The sequence below is a fragment of the Lithobates pipiens genome, unplaced genomic scaffold, assembly GCF_037356315.1.
Source record: "Lithobates pipiens isolate NorthernLeopardFrog02 unplaced genomic scaffold, aLitPip1_a1.2 Scaffold_8, whole genome shotgun sequence".
Taxonomy (NCBI): Eukaryota; Metazoa; Chordata; class Amphibia; order Anura; family Ranidae; genus Lithobates; species Lithobates pipiens.
The window spans coordinates 120,103,282-120,123,160 of NW_027507903.1; the positions used below are offsets into that span (position 1 = coordinate 120,103,282).

Sequence of the window (19,879 nt, forward strand, 5' to 3'; positions counted from 1 at the left end):
GACGCGCCACCCCAGCCGTGGCCCAAGGACGGACTCTGGGGGTCGACGCGCCACCCCAGCCTTGGCCCAAGGACGGACTCTGGGGGTCGACGCGCCACCCCAGCCATGGCCCAAGGACGGACTCTGGGGGTCGACGCGCCACCCCAGCCATGGCCCAAGGACGGACTCTGGGGGTCGTCGCGCCACCCCAGCCTTGGCCCAAGGACGGACTCTGGGGGCCGATGCGCTACCCCAGCCTTAGACCAAGGCCCATTTTATTTTTTTCAGGAATCTGTCATGGAACATTTTATGAAGATGTTTTAGATGTATTTTAATATGTATTGTCATAAGAGTCCCCCTATGTTCATCCTCCCCTAGCCCGCTCTAAAGAGGACGGACTCTGGGGGGCCGACGTGCCACCCCAGCCTTGGCCCAAGGACGGACTCTGGGGGGCCGACGTGCCACCCCAGCCTTGGCCCAAGGACGGACTCTGGGGGGCCGATGCGCCACCCCAGCCTTGGCCCAAGGACGGACTCTGGGGGCCGATGCGCTACCCCCAGCCTTGGCCCAAGGACGGACTCTGGGGGCCCACGCGCCACCCCAGCCTTGGCCCAAGGATGGACTCTGGGGGCCCACGCGCCACCCCAGCCTTGGCCCAAGGATGGACTCTGGGGGCCCACGCGCCACCCCAGCCTTGGCCCAAGGACGGACTCTGGTGCACGTTCTAAATTTATTTTTATTTTTTTCAGGAATCTGTCGTGGAAAATGTTATGAAGATGTTTTAGATGTATTTTAATATGTATTGTCATAAGAGTCCCCTTATGTTCGTCCTCCCCTAGCCCGCTCTAAAGAGGACGGACTCTGGGGGCTGATGCGCCACCCCAGCCTTGGCACAAGGACGGACTGGGGGGGCCGACACGCCACCCCAGCCTTGTCCCAAGGACGGACTCTGGGGGCCGATGCGCCACCCTAGCCTTGGCCCAAGGACAGACTCTGGGGGCCGATGCGCCACCCTAGCCTTGGCCCAAGGACAGACTCTGGGGGCCGACGTGCCACCCCAGCCTTGGCTCCTGTCCCCAAGAGAGAAGGGGGTTTCTGTCCCCCAAGAGAGAAGGGGGTTTCTGTCCCCCAAGAGAGAAGGGGGTTTCTGTCCCCCAAGAGAGAAGGGGGTTTCTGTCCCCCAAGAGAGAAGGGGGTTTCTGTCCCCCAAGAGAGAAGGGGGTTTCTGTCCCCCAAGAGAGAAGGGGGTTTCTGTCCCCAGGGGGGAGGGGGGTCCATGTCCTCAAAGGGGGGGAGAAGGGGCTCCCTGTCCCCAGGAGAGAAGGGGCTCCCTTTCCCCAGGGTATAAGAGGGTTGACGGGCACAGTGAGGCAGCCTTTGACGGGCACAGTGGGGTGTTTGCTGGGCATTTGTTGGGCGCAGCGAGGCGGCGTGAGGCGTTTGCTGGACGCAGTGAGGCAGAGGATACATGGGTAAGATTAGATGGGATGGATGTCTAGGGAAAACAGAGGAGGCATCCATCCCTTCTAATCTGTCCTATGTATCCTCTGTGTACTCTGGACATGTTTCTGGGCCTCCATCCCTTCTAATCTAACCCATGTATCCTCTGTGTACTCTGGACATATCTCTGGGCCTCCATACCTTCTAATCTTACAGGGGGAACTCCGCGAACCCTGATGTAAAAGGGAACACTGATGTAAAGGGCAATGCTGAAGAACCTGATGTAAGTTGGAACTCTGATGTAAATGGGAATGCAGTGGACTCTGATATAAAGTGGTCTCTTGTGACCAGAGCAACCCTTTCATCAGAGTTCCTCCTTAGATCATGCTCTGTAGAATTTTCCTTTACATCTGAGTTCCCTTGCACTGTAAGGGGGAAGAATCCTGCGGACACTGATGTAAAGGAGAATACCGGGAAATGTGATGGGGGGGGGGGGGGGGGGAGACTCTGGTGACCAGAGACCACATTCCTCAGAGGGAAACCTTTATAACAGTGCCCTCTTGCATAATTGCATTCACTCCCCCCTTACATCAGTGACACGGTACCACCGCCAGGTGTCTTCTGTGTGGATCAACGGACTACAGCTAGTCCCTCAACTAGAAACTCCACCTGAGGTGTTATCACCCCCCGAATTAATTCTCTACCCCTCACCGTGTATGCGTACACAAGCGTTTCCTTTGTACGCCCATACACTGCGTCGCCAGATTTAGCAGCACAGAAAACACAATTGCTCCCGCTTACTCTACAGAACAATGTGGCTTCTCTCTCTGTACCTCGATATTACAACAAACAACATGGATGCTGTTTGCTCTCTACCTAAAACTGTATTACAGTACAAACCTTAGAACACTCTTTCAAACGCCATTATTTTACATTGTGCTTCCAAACATGAGTCAGAAGACCCCGACTCCTCCCACCAACTTCCTGTCTCTCCAAAAGGTTGTAGCATGAACCCAGCTAACAAGTTCATTTACATATCAATGTTACAGGAAAAGGGAGGGGAAGCCTCGCCCCATATGCAGACTATACAATACAAGCCTAACAAAAAAAAAAAACAATGAATTGCCCTCTGTGAAACTTCCATACATTTGTAAAATAAAAATAACACCGCTGTGTACAAAACCTCAGTTCAAGCTAGTTTCACCATCCACTGAAATTCAACGCAAAATAGAGATTTACACTGAAAACCAAAAATTCACTACAGAAAATGCAATAGCTTAACTGAAAAATCACATAAAAGGTACAAAAGTAGAATTCACTTAAAGGAGATGGCACCTAGAGTGAGGTGCCCAGACCACATGGTCTAAGAACAAGATGGTGGTTCATGTCACATGGTTTCACACACAAAGGAATGGTGTCTGCACCTTCCCCTATAGAGATGCTCAGATTTTCAAAAATGGCCACCAAGCTTGGTCACATGGCAGACAACAAAAGCTAGGGCCCAACAAAATGGCGTCCTTTCCCGCCAAAACCACAACCTCTCCCCACAAACCCACACACTTGAAAATGCACACTTAGACACACAGTTTAGGAACAGTTCCACTGAAAAGTATGTAATCTTACTACACAATTGAGAATGCACTCTTAGTAACACGTTATCCAATGAAACAAAAACACCACATAAAACTACAATATAACACAATATATCCCAGGCCAGCTCAAACATCGCCTCTTTTCTCAAACAAAGCTAGCATAACAAGCCATTGTTTCCCCTTCCCACAGGGTGTATCCCATTCAACACAAGGCCGCATGGCACACAAACGGGTAAAAATCAAAATTCATCCATTTCTCACATGCATTACAAACTTGTTATCCAAATCGCACACACCTTCTCACACACACACACCTTCTCACACACACACACACACATTCTCACAATCAAACTTCCAGCATTATCTCAAAAAGATGGAAAATTGTTCTTTTCACAAAGCAGAACCTCCCCAATGCATCAGGCAGAGAAGACGTATCCCTTTTCAGGACAACAACGTTTTGATGTCCTGGACTGGGTTTTCTTCTCCCCCTCTCTGCCTGTGCAGAGGGGGGCTTTGTTTGGTCCATAAATCCCTTGGCCCACCATCTGTCGTGGTGATTTGGCTGCTATGCTATGCACGCAGCCCATTACCTACTTTGTGCTTCCAATAAGCACCCATTTCCGTCTTAATGATATAATGCTTTCAGGTTACCTTCCAACACATTCATCCCAATGACCAGACATCCCCAATGCAACCTACATCCTCATCTCAGCCTGGCTGCTCCTCAGCCAGGCCCCTCCCTGGTTACCCATTAAAGAGACATCAACAGTCGTGTTTACTTCTGCTTCGTCAGCAAAGCCAGAGCGAGCCCTTGACCAAGCTTTTTATTTACTTTTTCCCACTGGAAGCCACGCCCTGGAGGGTTTGCCTCCAACAGCTGAACACCTCCCACAAAGGATGTGACCTCACAGCAGTAACAGGATGTTAATGCCCATATAAGGACAATACAATACCATACAAAACCAATGAACGATGATTATAATTCCGTTGATAGAAATCCTTAATATATACATTGTTCCAGAGAACAATGTATACTTGGATAATTCTTCATCTCTTGTGAATGGAAAGCCATCTACAGATGTGCACCGCCTATCTCCATGTGCTGATCAGACACAGCAGAGACGATGTGCACACATCCGCACACAGCCAATGCCTGCAGAGCGAGCACATGTCCCCAGACGATCGTCTGTACAATGTACAGGGGCCCTTTTGCTGGCGGACATACCCCCACTCCACAAACACCTTTTTTCCAAGCCCAAGATATTATCCACTACCTAACGGATCTCAACCAGCGTCAGTCTGCCCCAGTCAGCTCTTTTAGAGCGGGCTAGGGGAGAATGAACACAGGAGGACTCTTATGACAATACATATAATAAATACATCTAAAATTTCCACAACAGTCTCCAGGAGAGAAGGGGGTCCCTGTCCCCAGGGGAGAGGGGGGTCCCTGTCTCCAGGAGAAAAGGGGGTCCCTGTCCACAGGGGAGAAGGGTGTCCCTGTCCACAGGGGAGAAGGGTGTCCCTGTCCCCAGGGGAGAACGGGGTTCCTGTCCCCAAGAGAGAAGGGGGTTCCTGTCCCCAAGAGAGAAGGGGGTTCCTGTCCCCAAGAGTGAAGGGGGTTCCTGTCCCCAGGGGAGAAGGGGGTACCTTTCCCCAGGAGCGAAGGGGGTCCCTGTCAGTGCGCAGTGAGGCAGAGGATACATGGGTTAGATTAGATGGGATGGATGTCCAGGGAAAACAGAGGAGGCCTCCAACCCTTCTAATCTATCCCATGTATCCTCTGTGTACTTTGGACATGTCTCTGGGCCGCCATCCCTTCTAATATTACAGGGGGAACTCTGTGAACCCTGATGTAAAGGGGAACACTGATGTAAAGGGCAATGCTGAAGACCCTGATGTAAGTGGGAACTCTGATGTAAATGGTAATGCAGTGGACTCTGATATAAAGTGGTCTCTAGTGACCAGAGCAACCCTCTCATCAGAGTTCCTCCTTAGATCATGCTCTGTAGCATTTTCCTTTACATCTGAGTTCGCTTGCACTGTAAGGGGGAAGAATCCTGCGGATACTGATGTAAAGGGGAATGCCGGCAAATGTAATGGGGGGGGGGGGGTTCGAGACTCAGTGCCCTCTTACATAATTGCATTCACTCCCCCCTCACATCAGTGACACCCCCCCAGACTGGCCTGGCGGCTCTGTCACTGACCTCCTCTACGGTTCAGCGTGCAGGGCTCAGTTAGACGGCTCCAGGTTGGTGGTTCTGGTTTTTAGTCTATAGTCTCTTCTCCACAGTCCATACACATCTGACTCCTCCCGTAATCCCAATCCCGGCGGTGCTCTCACTCTTGATTCCTCTCCAAACTCCCCCTAAGAGACGGCAGACACGTTAAAAGACAAGAGATAGTCAGAGATTGCAGACAGGATACAAGAGACTGTTAAAGGCTGCGAACAGGATACAGGAAGTGGTTAGAGGCTGCAGACATGGTACAAGAGGTGGTCGGAACATGTGCACAGGATACAAGAGGCAGTCAGAGGACGTGAAAATGGTACAGGTGGTGGTCAGAGTATGCAGACATATAGGGGGAGCAAACAGAGGGGTTCCCTGAGTAAGGGGTGCACACAGAGTGATCAGTCATGTAGGGGGATCACAGTGGAATGAAGGCCTTATAAGAGCTGTCACAGGAGGGCCCTCACACAGGACACATGGCAGGCAGGGCAGTAAGGTTGGCACACACAGGATCCTGATCCCCAGGGCAGATGGGGTCCCTAGGTGAGATGAAGTCCCCGTTCCCAGGGGAGATGGAGTTCCTGCCCCCAGGTGAGATAGGATCCCTTTCCCTGTCTCCAGGAGAGTGAGAAGGGGGTCCCTGTCCCCAGGAGAGTGAGAAGGGGGTCCCTGTCCCCAGGAGAGTGAGAAGGGGGTTCCTGTCCCCGGGGGAGAAGGGTGTCCCTGTCCCCAGGAGGGAAGGGGGTCTCTGTCTTGGGAGGAGGGGGTCCATGTCCTCAGAGGGGGGAAGGGTTTTCCTGTCTCCAGGGGAGAAGGGGGTTCCTGTCTCCAGGGGAGAAGGGGGTTCCTGTCCCCAGGGGAGAAGGGGGTTCCTGTCCCCAGGAGAGTGAGAAGGGATCCCTGTCCCCAGGAGAGTGAGAAGGGATCCCTGTCCCCAGGAGAGTGAAAAGGGGGTCCCTGTCCCCAAGAGAGAAGGGGGTTCCTGTCTCCAGGAGAGAAGAGGGATCCTGTCCCCAGGAGAGAAGAGGGATCCTGTCCCCAGGAGAGAAGAGGGATCCTGTCTCCAAGAGAGAAGAGGGTTCCTGTCCCCAAGAGAGAAGAGGGTCCCTGTCCCCAGGAGAAAAGGGGTTCCCTGTCCACAGGAGAGAAGGGGGTTCCTGTCCCCAAGAGAGAAGGGGGTTCCTGTCCCCAAGAGAGAAGGGGGTTCCTGTCCCCAAGAGTGAAGGGGGTTCCTGTCCCCAAGAGTGAAGGGGGTTCCTGTCCCCAAGAGTGAAGGGGGTTCCTGTCCCCAAGAGTGAAGGGGGTACCTTTCCCCAGGAGAGAAGGGTGTCCCTGTCCCCAGGAGAGAAGGGGGTTCCTGTCACCAGGGGGAGAAGAGGGTCTCTGTCTTGGGGAGAAGGGGTCCATGTCCTCAGAGAGGGGGGGGGGGTCCCTGTTCTCGGGGAAGATGGAGTGGGATATGGGATTGTTTCACTTACTATGACATGCAGGTCCCTCATTTATGGTCGTCTGGGCTCCCTCTAGCAGCATGGATGGGTGATCAGCATATGCCCAGGGAGCACAGCTAAGGCTGAGCATTTTCTGAGCATGACAGTGGTTGCGTTTGACGGGCACAGTGAGGCAGCCTTTGACGGGCACAGTGAGGCAGCTTTTGACGGGCACAGTGAAGTGTTTGCCGGGCATTTGTTGGGTGCAGCGAGGCGGCGTTTTATGGGCGCAGTGAGGCAGCGTTTGATGGGCGCAGTGAGGCGGCGTATTTATTGGCAGAACAATGTACTGTACTTGGACTCAGTGCTATGCACGGGGCCCGCCCCCCCCTCTCCAAGCTCCGCTCTATCTCCCCCTCCCACCAACTTTCCGCCTCCGCCCACCCCCTCGAGTCCATAATTTTTTCTGGACCCTGGACATGAGATTTGCACATGCGCGATTCGCAGCTTGTTAGTGGAGTGGGCGGGGCTGTTTCTGTCGTTAAACCATCTCTCCGCCTCCGCCCGCCCGAGAGCATATTTCTTAACCGTGGCTAGCTCCCGCGCATGCACGATCAAGGGCCGTGAAATCGCGCATGCGCAGTAAAGCCCCGCCGTCAGCTGTTTCAGTGACGGAGCCGCACCGGAAGTGACGCGGTTTGATTTCTGCATGAGTCGCAGAAGTTTTTACAACTCCGGCTCCCGTGGACAGAAGACGTCCAAAACGAGTTGCACAACACTACGCATACAGTAGAACACTCCAGGCACACATTTCACACCCCTGCACCCCCTGTCACCCCCGATTACCCCCCTGTCACCAATATCAATTTGTTTTTTATTGTTTACTGCATGGGTGCATTGTGACTGTAATAACTGTTAGGGCAGTTAGATTTAGCCCCCTTTAGGTCTAGGAACCCCCCCAATAAAGGTTTAACTCCGTGATCACTAAACAATCGTATTAGTGTCACAGGTGACGCTAGTTAGGCAGGTAGGAATTTAGGTTTCCGCAGCTTTTTATAGCGTCAGGGACCCCCATATACTTCCTAATAAAGGTTTTAACCCCCCCGATTGCCCCCTAGTTAACCCTTTCACCAGTGATCATCGTATAACTGTTACGGGTGACGCTGGTCAGTTAGATTGTTTTTTTATAGTTTCAGGGCACCCACCATTTATTACCTAATAAAGTTTTGACCCCCTGATCACCCGGTGGCTGATACAAGTTAGGTTTTAGGGTCAGATAGGGTCTGCGTCACCCCAGGCAGCGTCAGGTTAGTGCCAGTACCGCCAACACCCATGCATGCAGCATACACCTCCCTTAGTGGTATAGTATCTGAACAGATCGATATCTGATAAGATCTATACTAGCGTCCCCAGCAGTTTAGGGTTCCCAAAAACACAGTGTTAGCGGGAATCAACCCAAATACCTGCTAGAACCTGCATTTAGCACATATGCCCAGCACACCCAAGTTTACGATTGATCGCTGTCACTTACAAAACACTAAACGCATAACTGCAGCATTCACAGAGTCAGGCCTGAGCCCTGCGATCGCTAGCAGTTTTGATACAGTCGCTGACAGCCTAGGATTTTTTTTATCCGTGAGTCTCACTAGTGTACCACTAAATTTAGAGCCCAAAATGGCAAATTGAAGGTACACTAGTGAAGCGGCCTACACGTTTCTGAGCATGACAGATAGTGAAGAGGAGGTCACTCATCTGTCAGATTCAGGCTCAGAATATGATCCTGTAGAGGACAGCGGCTCCATGACAGATAGCTCTGACGATGGAGTTGTGGTCCCTGCCAAGGTCAGGCGTACCAGACCCCAAACAACTTCTTCTGTTGTTGATGTGCAAGAACCGCAGGTCCCTCATATGGAGCAGAGCAGTACTAGCGCCACTCATCCTTCTGGTAAACTGGCACACACCAGCGGCCTAGTACACCCTAGTTGTAGTCAAACCAGCACTGCAGTAGCACGTGCTGACGTGGCAAGGCCCATAAGTGCAGTTCAAGCTGGTCAGGTGGCAAGCACAAGTAGTGCCCCGCTGCCACCAAGAAGACGAACACAGGCCCATTGTGCCCATAGTGCCCTTCCTGCTGCTTTCGCCAATCCTGATTGGGAACCCACCACTTCTGCAGCACCCGTACTTCCCCCATTCACTGGCCAACCCGGCATTCAGGTAGAAACAGTTGATTTTACGTCACTTGATTTTTTATTTGCGTTTTTTCACCGAAGATCTCTATAGAGCTATTGTGGACCAAAGCTATTTGTACGCCACTATTCCCCAGTCCTCACTTGCCAGAGATTGGAAACCAATTACAGTTTCCGAATTTAAGATCTTTCTGGGCCTTTCCCTCAACATGGGCATAACCAAAAAGAATGAGTTGGGGTCATATTGGTCCACTGATACAATTCACCATATGCCCGTGTTCTCTGCCTCCATGACCAGGGCACGATACGAGCAGATCTTGCGGTTCATGCATTTTAATGAGGAACTCTGTCGTCCTCGTGGAGACCCTGGATACAATCGGCTCTATAAAATTCGGCCCCTCGTAAACCACCAACATTTTGCAGACTTATTTCCTCCCCATCAAACAGTACCCTCCCAGCATGCGAGCCAGATACGGGGTCAAGATGTATAAGCTCTGTGACAGGGCCACAGGCTACACATGTAGTTTTATGGTTTACGAGGGCAAAGATAGTCACGTAGAGCCAACAAACTGCCCTAACTACATATGAAGCGCTGGCAAGATTGTGAGGGACTTGGAGTCACACTTATTCGGAAAGGTGTACCACTTGTACGTGGACAATTATTACACGAGCGTGCCACTGTTTAGTCATTTGTTTGATCATCAGATTGGAGCATGTGGCATCGTGCGACCTTATAGCCAGGCCTTTCCCCAGTGGCTTGTAGATTCCCATCTTAGCCTGGGGGAGAGAGCCTGCTTGCAGTGTAATAACTTGCTCGCTATGAAGAGGACGGATAATGAGAATGTTTTCGTTCTTACCTCCCTTCATGCAGACATGACAGTCCAACTTACTACGGCGACTGGTGTTGAGGAGAAACCCCTCTGTGTCCATGAATATAACCAAAATATGGGATGGGTGGACCTCCATGACCAGTTGTTGGCGCCGTACCTAGTTGCCCGTAAGGTCAGATGCTGGTACAAGAAAGTGTCTGTTTATTTATTTCAATTGGCTTTGCTGAACGCTCATGTGCTATACAGAGCTTCAGGACGGACTGGATCCTTCCTTAACCACTTCAATACTGGCCATAGTAAAATTACATCCTCTAGTTTGTGGGGGGATATCTGAATGATGCCTATAGCTACAGGCATCATTCAGATATCAATCTTTCCGGCCGGCGATTCTGTGCACGATAAGAACAATCATAGCGGCAGTTCCACCGATTGATCGTTCTTATAGGCAACGGGAGGGGACGTCCCCTCCCGCCACCATTCAGTGCTTCCCTGGGATCTCCCGTGCCATCAGGGGCCCGGAGAAAGAATTGTCTGCCTCTGGGTGACTACCATAGAGATTTCCGGTGACCAGATCTCTATGACAGTCGGGGGCCCGACTTATTGACCCCATATCTCTCCATAAAGTGGACCTGTCACATAGATTGCTATTACAATTTTTTCTAAAAAAAATAGTACCTGTCACTACCTATTGCTATCGTAGGGGATATTTACATTCCCTGAGATAACAATAAAAATGATTAAAAAATTATTTTTAAAAAGCATGTCGTGTTTGGTATCCATGTACCCGGCCTAAGATCATCTTTTTTTATTTCCTCAAACATTTGGGCATAATAGTGCATTAAAATTGAAAAATGCGTTTTTTTTCACAAAAAAATGCATTTGAAAAATTGCTGCGCTAATACTGTGTGAAAAAAAAAAAAATGAAACACCCTCCATTTTAATTTGTAGGGCCTTTACTTTAAAAAAAAATTATATTTGGGGTTCAAAGTAATTTTCTTGCAAAAAAAAAAAAAAGTGTCAGGCCACGTACACACGGGCGGACTGTCTGCCCAACTTAGTCCACCGAAACACATTTGAGCGGACAGTCCGCTCGTGTGTGGGCTTCAGCGGACTTTTTCAGCGGACTGTCTGACGAACAAAGTCTTACGGAATTTCCGTAAGATTGTCCGTTCAAACTTGGTTTGAGCGGACAGTCCGCCTGTGTGTGTGCCAGTCTGCTGTACTTTCGAAATGAGCGGACTTTTCCCGCCCGGAGAAAAGTCTGCTCATTTCGAGCGGGTATCCAGGTAGGCCCCGCCCCCTGGTATGGACTTAAAGGGGAACCCCAACGCCGAAAAAAATCGGCGTGGGGGTCCCCCCCAAAGGCCACAACAGACCCTTGTCCGAGCACGCTACCCGGCCGGCCAGGAAAGGGGGGCTAGCGAGCGCCCCTCCCTCCTGAGCCGTACCAGGCCGCGTGCCCTCAACATGGGGGGGTGCCTTGGGGAAGGGGGGGCCGCGCGGCCTCCCCACCCCAAAGCACCTTGCCCTCATGTTGATGAGGACAAGGGCCTCTACCCGACAACCCTGGCCGTTGGTTGTCGGGGTCTGCGGGCGGGGGGCTTATCGGAATCCGGGAGCCCCCTTTAATAAGGGGGCCCCGGGATACCGGCTCCCCACCCTATGTGAATGAGTATGGGGTACAATGTACCCCTACCCATTCACCTGTGAAAAAAAGTACAAAAAAAAACAACACACGAGATAAAATATTTTATTGCACAGCTCCGGGGGTCTTCCGTCTTCGGGGGTCTTCTCGCCGGACTCCACCGCTATCTTCTTGTAGCTCTTTTACTAGCGGAGGAGTCCGGCTTTCTTCCTCCCCGCCGCCGGCCTCTTCTCCCGACTTCGGGGGTCTTGTCCCCCTCTTCGGTTCTTCTGCCGGGCCACGCGCCTTCTTCTAGCTCTTTTACAGGCGGTGGCCCGGTCTTCTGTCGCCGCTGTCGCTGTCGTCGCCTTCCGCTCTTCTTCTTCTTCTTCCCCAGGAGATGTTGCCTCAACGATCTCTCCGGCCGGAATGCCAGAGCCGCGCTGCGCGGCCACTTATATAGTGACAATGGGGCGGTGTCACATGGTATATGTCACATGGGTTGGTCACATGGGTTGGTCACATGGGTTGATGTCACATGGGGACTACCCAAGGTCGGACTCTGGTGCAGGTTCTAAATTTTATTTTTATTTTATATTTTTCAGGAATCTGTCATGGAAAATTTTATGAAGATGTTTTAGATGTATTTTAATATGTATTGTCATAAGAGTCCCCCTATGTTCGTCCTCCCCTAGAAAGCTCTAAAGAGGACGGACTCTGGGGGCCGACGCGCCACCCCAGCCTTGGCCTAAGGACAGACTCTGGGGGCCGACGCGCCACCAAATGCCTTGGCCCAAGTCAGGACTCTGGGGGCGACGCGCCACCCCAGCCTTGGCCCAAGGACGGACTCTGGGGGGCCGACGCGCCACCCCAGCCTTGGCCCAAGGACGGACTCTGGGGGGCCGACGCGCCACCCCAGCCTTGGCCCAAGGACGGACTCTGGGGGTCGAAGCGCCACCCCAGCCTTGGCCCAAGGACGGACTCTGGGGGCCGACGCGCCACCCCAGCCTTGGCCCAAGGACGGACTCTGGGGGGCCGACGCGCCACCCCAGCCTTGGCCCAAGGACGGACTCTGGGGGCCGACGCGCCACCCCAGCCTTGGTCCAAGGACGGACTCTTGAGGGCCGACGCGCCACCCAAGCCTTGGCCCAAGGACGGACTCTGGGGGGCTGACGCGCCACCCCAGCCTTGGCCCAAGGACGGACTCTTGAGGGCCGACGCGCCACCCCAGCCTTGGCCCAAGGACGGACTCTGGGTGGCCGATGCGCCACCCTAGCCTTGGCCCAAGGAAAGACTCTGGGGGCCGATGCGCCACCCCAGCCTTGGCACAAGGACGGACTGTGGGGGCCGACACGCCACCCCAGCCTTGACCCAAGGTCGGACTCTGGTGCAGGTTCTAAATTTTATTTTTATTTTATATTTTTCAGGAATCTGTCATGGAAAATTTTATGAAGATGTTTTAGATGTATTTTAATATGTATTGTCATAAGAGTCCCCCTATGTTCGTCCTCCCCTAGCCCGCTCTAAAGAGGACGGACTCTGGTGGCCGACGTGCCACCCCAGCCTTGGCCTAAGGACAGACTCTGGGGGCCGACGCGCCACCAAATGCCTTGGCCCAAGGCAGGACTCTGGGGGCCGACGCGCCACCCCAGCCTTGGCCCAAGGCAGGACTCTGGGGGCCGACGCGCCACCCCAGCCTTGGCCCAAGGACGGACTCTGGGGGCCGACGCGCCACCCCAGCCTTGGCCCAAGGACGGACTCTGGGGGCCGACGCGCCACCCCAGCCTTGGCCCAAGGACGGACTCTGGGGGCCGACGCGCCACCCCAGCCTTGGCCCAAGGACGGACTCTGGGGGCCGACGCACCACCCCAGCCTTGGCCCAAGGACGGACTCTGGGGGGCCGACGCACTACCCCAGCCTTGGCCCAAGGACGGACTCTGGGTGGCCGATGTGCCACCCTAGCCTTGGCCCAAGGACGGTCTCTGGGGGGCCGACGCGCCACCCCAGCCTTGGCCCAAGGACGGACTCTGGGGGCCGACGCGCCACCCCAGCCTTGGCCCAAGGACGGACTCTGGGGGCCGACGCGCCACCCCAGCCTTGGCCCAAGGACGGACTCTGGGGGCCGACGCGCCACCCCAGCCTTGGCCCAAGGACGGACTCTGGGGGCCGACGCGCCACCCCAGCCTTGGCCCAAGGACGGACTCTGGGGGGCCGACGCGCCACCCCAGCCTTGGCCCAAGGACGGACTCTGGGGGGCCGACGCGCCACCCCAGCCTTGGCCCAAGGACGGACTCTGGGGGGCCGACGCGCCACCCCAGCCTTGGCCCAAGGACGGACTCTGGGGGCCGACGCGTCACCCCAGCCTTGGCCCAAGGACGGACTCTGGGGGCCGACGCGTCACCCCAGCCTTGGCCCAAGGACGCACTCTGGGGGGCCGACGCACCACCCCAGCCTTGGCCCAAGGACGGAATCTGGGGGGCCGACGCACTACCCCAGCCTTGGCCCAAGGACGGACTCTGGGTGGCCGATGTGCCACCCTAGCCTTGGCCCAAGGACGGACTCTGGGGGGCCGACGCGCCACCCCAGCCTTGGCCCAAGGACGGACTCTGGGGGCCGACGCGCCACCCCAGCCTTGGCCCAAGGACGGACTCTGGGGGCCGATGCGCCACCCCAGCCTTGGCCCAAGGACGGACTCTGGGGGCCGACGCGCCACCCCAGCCTTGGCCCAAGGACGGACTCTGGGGGCCGACGCGCCACCCCAGCCTTGGCCCAAGGACGGACTCTGGGGGCCGACGCGCCACCCCAGCCTTGGCCCAAGGACGGACTCTGGGGGCCGACGCGCCACCCCAGCCTTGGCCCAAGGACGGACTCTGGGGGGCCGACACGCCACCCCAGCCTTGGCCCAAGGACGGACTCTGGGGGCCGACGCGCTACCCCAGCCTTGGCCCAAGGACGGACTCTTGAGGGCCGACACGCCACCCCAGCCTTGACCCAAGGACGGACTCTGGGGGCCGACGCGCCACCAAATGCCTTGGCCCAAGGCAGGACTCTGGGGGCCAACGTGCCACCCCAGCCTTTGCCCAAGGACGGACTCTGGGGGCCGACGCGCCACCCCAGCCTTGGCCCAAGGACGGACTCTGGGGGCCGACGCGCCACCCCAGCCTTGGCCCAAGGACGGACTCTGGGGGCCGACGCGCCACCCCAGCCTTGGCCCAAGGACGGACTCTGGTGCAGGTTCTAAATTTTATTTTTATTTTATTTTTTTCAGGAATCTGTCGTGGAAAATTTTATGAAGATGTTTTAGATGTATTTTAATATGTATTGTCATAAGAGTCCCCCTATGTTCGTCCTCCCCTAGCCCGCTCTAAAGAGGACGGACTCTGGGGGCCGACACGCCACCCTAGCCTTGGCCTAAGGACAGACTCTGGGGGCTGACACGCCACCCCAGCCTTGGCCCAAGGACGGACTCTGGGGGCCGACGGGCCACCCCAGCCTTGGCCCAAGGACGGACTCTGGGGGCCGACGCGCCACCCCAGCCTTGGCCCAAGGACGGACTCTGGGGGCCAACGCGCCGCCCCAGCCTTGGCCCAAGGACGGACTCTGGGGGCCGACGCGCCACCCCAGCCTTGGCCCAAGGACGGACTCTGGGTGGCCGATGTGCCACCCTAGCCTTGGCCCAAGGACGGACTCTGGGTGGCCGATGTGCCACCCTAGCCTTGGCCCAAGGACGGACTCTGGGGGGCCGACGCGCCACCCCAGCCTTGGCCCAAGGACGGACTCTGGGGGCCGACGCGCCACCCCAGCCTTGGCCCAAGGACGGACTCTGGGGGCCGATGCGCCACCCCAGCCTTGGCCCAAGGACGGACTCTGGGGGCCGACGCGCCACCCCAGCCTTGGCCCAAGGACGGACTCTGGGGGCCGACGCGCCACCCCAGCCTTGGCCCAAGGACGGACTCTGGGGGCCGACGCGCCACCCCAGCCTTGGCCCAAGGACGGACTCTGGGGGCCGACGCGCCACCCCAGCCTTGGCCCAAGGACGGACTCTGGGGGGCCGACACGCCACCCCAGCCTTGGCCCAAGGACGGACTCTGGGGGCCGACGCGCTACCCCAGCCTTGGCCCAAGGACGGACTCTTGAGGGCCGACACGCCACCCCAGCCTTGACCCAAGGACGGACTCTGGGGGCCGACGCGCCACCAAATGCCTTGGCCCAAGGCAGGACTCTGGGGGCCAACGTGCCACCCCAGCCTTTGCCCAAGGACGGACTCTGGGGGCCGACGCGCCACCCCAGCCTTGGCCCAAGGACGGACTCTGGGGGCCGACGCGCCACCCCAGCCTTGGCCCAAGGACGGACTCTGGGGGCCGACGCGCCACCCCAGCCTTGGCCCAAGGACGGACTCTGGTGCAGGTTCTAAATTTTATTTTTATTTTATTTTTTTCAGGAATCTGTCGTGGAAAATTTTATGAAGATGTTTTAGATGTATTTTAATATGTATTGTCATAAGAGTCCCCCTATGTTCGTCCTCCCCTAGCCCGCTCTAAAGAGGACGGACTCTGGGGGCCGACACGCCACCCTAGCCTTGGCCTAAGGACAGACTCTGGGGGCTGACACGCCACCCCAGCCTTGGCCCAAGGACGGACTCTGGGGGCCGACGGGCCACCCCAGCCTTGGCCCAAGGACGGACTCTGGGGGCCGACGCGCCACCCCAGCCTTGGCCCAAGGACGGACTCTGGGGGCCAACGCGCCGCCCCAGCCTTGGCCCAAGGACGGACTCTGGGGGCCGACGCGCCACCCCAGCCTTGGCCCAAGGACGGACTCTGGGGGCCGACGCGCCACCCCAGCCTTGGCCCAAGGACGGACTCTGGGGGCCGACGCGCCACCCCAGCCTTGGCCCAAGGACGGACTCTGGGGGCCAACGCGCCGCCCCAGGACGGACTATGGGGGCCGACGCGCCACCCCAGCCTTGGCCCAAGGACGGACTCTGGGGGCCGACGCGCCACCCCAGCCTTGGCCCCCAGAGTCCGTCCTTGGGCCATTTTTCAGGAATCTGTCATGGAAAATTTTATGAAGATGTTTTAGATGTATTTTAATATGTATTGTCATAAGAGTCCCCCTATGTTCGTCCTCCCCTAGCCCGCTCTAAAGAGGACGGACTCTGGTGGCCGACGTGCCACCCCAGCCTTGGCCTAAGGACAGACTCTGGGGGCCGACGCGCCACCAAATGCCTTGGCCCAAGGCAGGACTCTGGGGGCCGACGCGCCACCCCAGCCTTGGCCCAAGGACGGACTCTGGGGGCCGACGCGCCACCCCAGCCTTGGCCCAAGGACGGACTCTGGGGGCCGACGCGCCACCCCAGCCTTGGCCCAAGGACGGACTCTGGGGGCCGACGCGCCACCCCAGCCTTGGCCCAAGGACGGACTCTGGGGGCCGACGCGCCACCCCAGCCTTGGCCCAAGGACGGACTCTGGGGGCCGACGCACCACCCCAGCCTTGGCCCAAGGACGGACTCTGGGGGGCCGACGCACTACCCCAGCCTTGGCCCAAGGACGGACTCTGGGTGGCCGATGTGCCACCCTAGCCTTGGCCCAAGGACGGACTCTGGGGGGCCGACGCGCCACCCCAGCCTTGGCCCAAGGACGGACTCTGGGGGCCGACGCGCCACCCCAGCCTTGGCCCAAGGACGGACTCTGGGGGCCGACGCGCCACCCCAGCCTTGGCCCAAGGACGGACTCTGGGGGCCGACGCGCCACCCCAGCCTTGGCCCAAGGACGGACTCTGGGGGGCCGACGCGCCACCCCAGCCTTGGCCCAAGGACGGACTCTGGGGGGCCGACGCGCCACCCCAGCCTTGGCCCAAGGACTGACTCTGGGGGCCGACGCGTCACCCCAGCCTTGGCCCAAGGACGGACTCTGGGGGCCGACGCGTCACCCCAGCCTTGGCCCAAGGACGCACTCTGGGGGGCCGACGCACCACCCCAGCCTTGGCCCAAGGACGGACTCTGGGGGGCCGACGCACTACCCCAGCCTTGGCCCAAGGACGGACTCTGGGTGGCCGATGTGCCACCCCAGCCTTGGCCCAAGGACGGACTCTGGGGGCCGACGCGCCACCCCAGCCTTGGCCCAAGGACGGACTCTGGGGGGCCGACACGCCACCCCAGCCTTGGCCCAAGGACGGACTCTGGGGGCCGACGCGCTACCCCAGCCTTGGCCCAAGGACGGACTCTTGAGGGCCGACACGCCACCCCAGCCTTGACCCAAGGACGGACTCTGGGGGCCGATGCGCCACCAAATGCCTTGGCCCAAGGCAGGACTCTGGGGGCCAACGCGCCACCCCAGCCTTTGCCCAAGGACGGACTCTGGGGGCCGACGCGCCACCCCAGCCTTGGCCCAAGGACGGACTCTGGGGGCCGACGCGCCACCCCAGCCTTGGCCCAAGGACGGACTCTGGGGGCCGACGCGCCACCCCAGCCTTGGCCCAAGGACGGACTCTGGGGGCCGACGCGCCACCCCAGCCTTGGCCCAAGGACGGACTCTTGGGGCCGACGCGCCACCCCAGCCTTGGCCCAAGGACGAACTCTGGTGCAGGTTCTAAATTTTATTTTTATTTTATTTTTTTCAGGAATCTGTCATGGAAAATTTTATGAAGATGTTTTAGCTGTATTTTAATATGTATTGTCATAAGAGTCCCCCTATGTTCGTCCTCCCCTAGCCCGCTCTAAAGAGGACGGACTCTGGGGGCCGACGCGCCACCCCAGCCTTGGCCTAAGGACAGACTCTGGGGGCCGACGCGCCACCAAATGCCTTGGCCCAAGGCAGGGCTCTGGGGGCCGACGCGCCACCCCAGCCTTGGCCCAAGGACGGACTCTGGGGGCCGACGCGCCACCCCAGCCTTGGCCCAAGGACGGACTCTGGGGGCCGACGCGCCACCCCAGCCTTGGCCCAAGGACGGACTCTTGAGGACCGACACGCCACCCCAGCCTTGGCCCAAGGACGGACTCTGGGGGACGACGCGCCACCCCAGCCTTGGCCCAAGGATGGATTCTGGGGGCCGACGCGCTACCCCAGCCTTGGCCCAAGGCAGGACTCTGGGGGCCGACGGGCCACCCCAGCCTTGGCCCAAGGACGGACTCTGGGGGCCGACGCGCCACCCCAGCCTTGGCCCAAGGACGGACTCTGGGGGCCGATGCGCCACCCCAGCCTTGGCCCAAGGACGGACTCTGGGGGCCGACGCGCCACCCCAGCCTTGGCCCAAGGACGGACTCTGGGGGGCCGACGCGCCACCCCAGCCTTGGCCCAAGGACGGACTCTGGGGGGCCGACGCGCCACCCCAGCCTTGGCCCAAGGACGGACTCTGGGGGGCCGACGCGCCACCCCAGCCTTGGCCCAAGGACGGACTCTGGGGGGCCGACGCGCCACCCCAGCCTTGGCCCAAGGACGGACTCTGGGGGGCGATGCGGCACCCCAGCCTTGGCCCAAGGACGGACTCTAGGGGTCGACGCGCCACCCCAGCCTTGGCCCAAGGACGGACTCTGGGGGCCGACGCGCCACCCCAGCCTTGGCCCAAGGACGGACTCTGGGGGGCCGACGCGCCACCCCAGCCTTGGCCCAAGGACGGACTCTGGGAGGCCGACGCGCTACCCCAGCCTTGGCCCAAGGACGGAATCTGGGTGGCCGATGTGCCACCCTAGCCTTGGCCCAAGGAAAGACTCTGGGGGCCGATGCACCACCCCAGCCTTGGCACAAGGACGGACTCTGGGGGCCGACACGCCACCCCAGCCTTGACCCAAGGTCGGACTCTGGTGCAGGTTCTAAATTTTATTTTTATTTTATATTTTTCAGGAATCTGTCATGGAAAATTTTAAGAAGATGTTTTAGATGTATTTTAATATGTATTGTCATAAGAGTCCCCCTATGTTCGTCCTCCCCTAGCCCCCTCTAAAGAGGACGACTCTGGGGGCCGACGCGCCACCCCAGCCTTGGCCTAAGGACAGACTCTGGGGGCCGACGCGCCACCAAATGCCTTGGCCCAAGGCAGGACTCTGGGGGCCGACGCGCCACCCCAGCCTTGGCCCAAGGACGGACTCTGGGGGCCGACGCGCCCCCCCAGCCTTGGCCCAAGGACGGACTCTGGGGGCCGACGCGCCACCCCAGCCTTGGCCCAAGGACGGACTCTGGGGGCCGACGCGCCCCCCCAGCCTTGGCCCAAGGACGGACTCTGGGGGCCGACGCGCCACCCCAGCCTTGGCCCAAGGACGGACTCTGGGGGTCGACGCGCCACCCCAGCCTTGGCCCAAGGACGGACTCTGGGGGCCGACGCGCCACCCCAGCCTTGGCCCAAGGACGGACTCTGGGGGCCGACGCGCCAACTCAGCCTTGGCCCAAGGACGGACTCTGGGGGCCGACACGCCACCCCAGCCTTGCCCCAAGGACAGACTCTGCTGCAAGTTCTAAATTTCTATTTTTACTTTTTTTTTTTCAGGAATCTGTCATGGAAAATTTTATGAAGATGTTTTACATGTATTTTAATATGTATTGGCATAAGAGTCCCCCTATGTTCGTCCTCCCCTAGCCCGCTCT

The 19,879-nt window shown here is 57.9% G+C and overlaps 1 long non-coding RNA gene across 3 annotated transcripts in view; it reads right to left on the reverse strand.

The window, feature by feature from the left end:
• The window catches only part of LOC143963478 (uncharacterized), a 126,398-nt gene that overhangs the window by 40,941 nt on the left and 65,578 nt on the right, over positions 1 to 19,879 (reverse strand). For all 3 annotated transcript variants that reach the window (XR_013270972.1, XR_013270971.1, XR_013270973.1), the window contains one exon: positions 5,216 to 5,376. This is a non-coding gene — a long non-coding RNA (uncharacterized LOC143963478). The remainder of the gene's footprint in view (positions 1 to 5,215; positions 5,377 to 19,879) is intronic.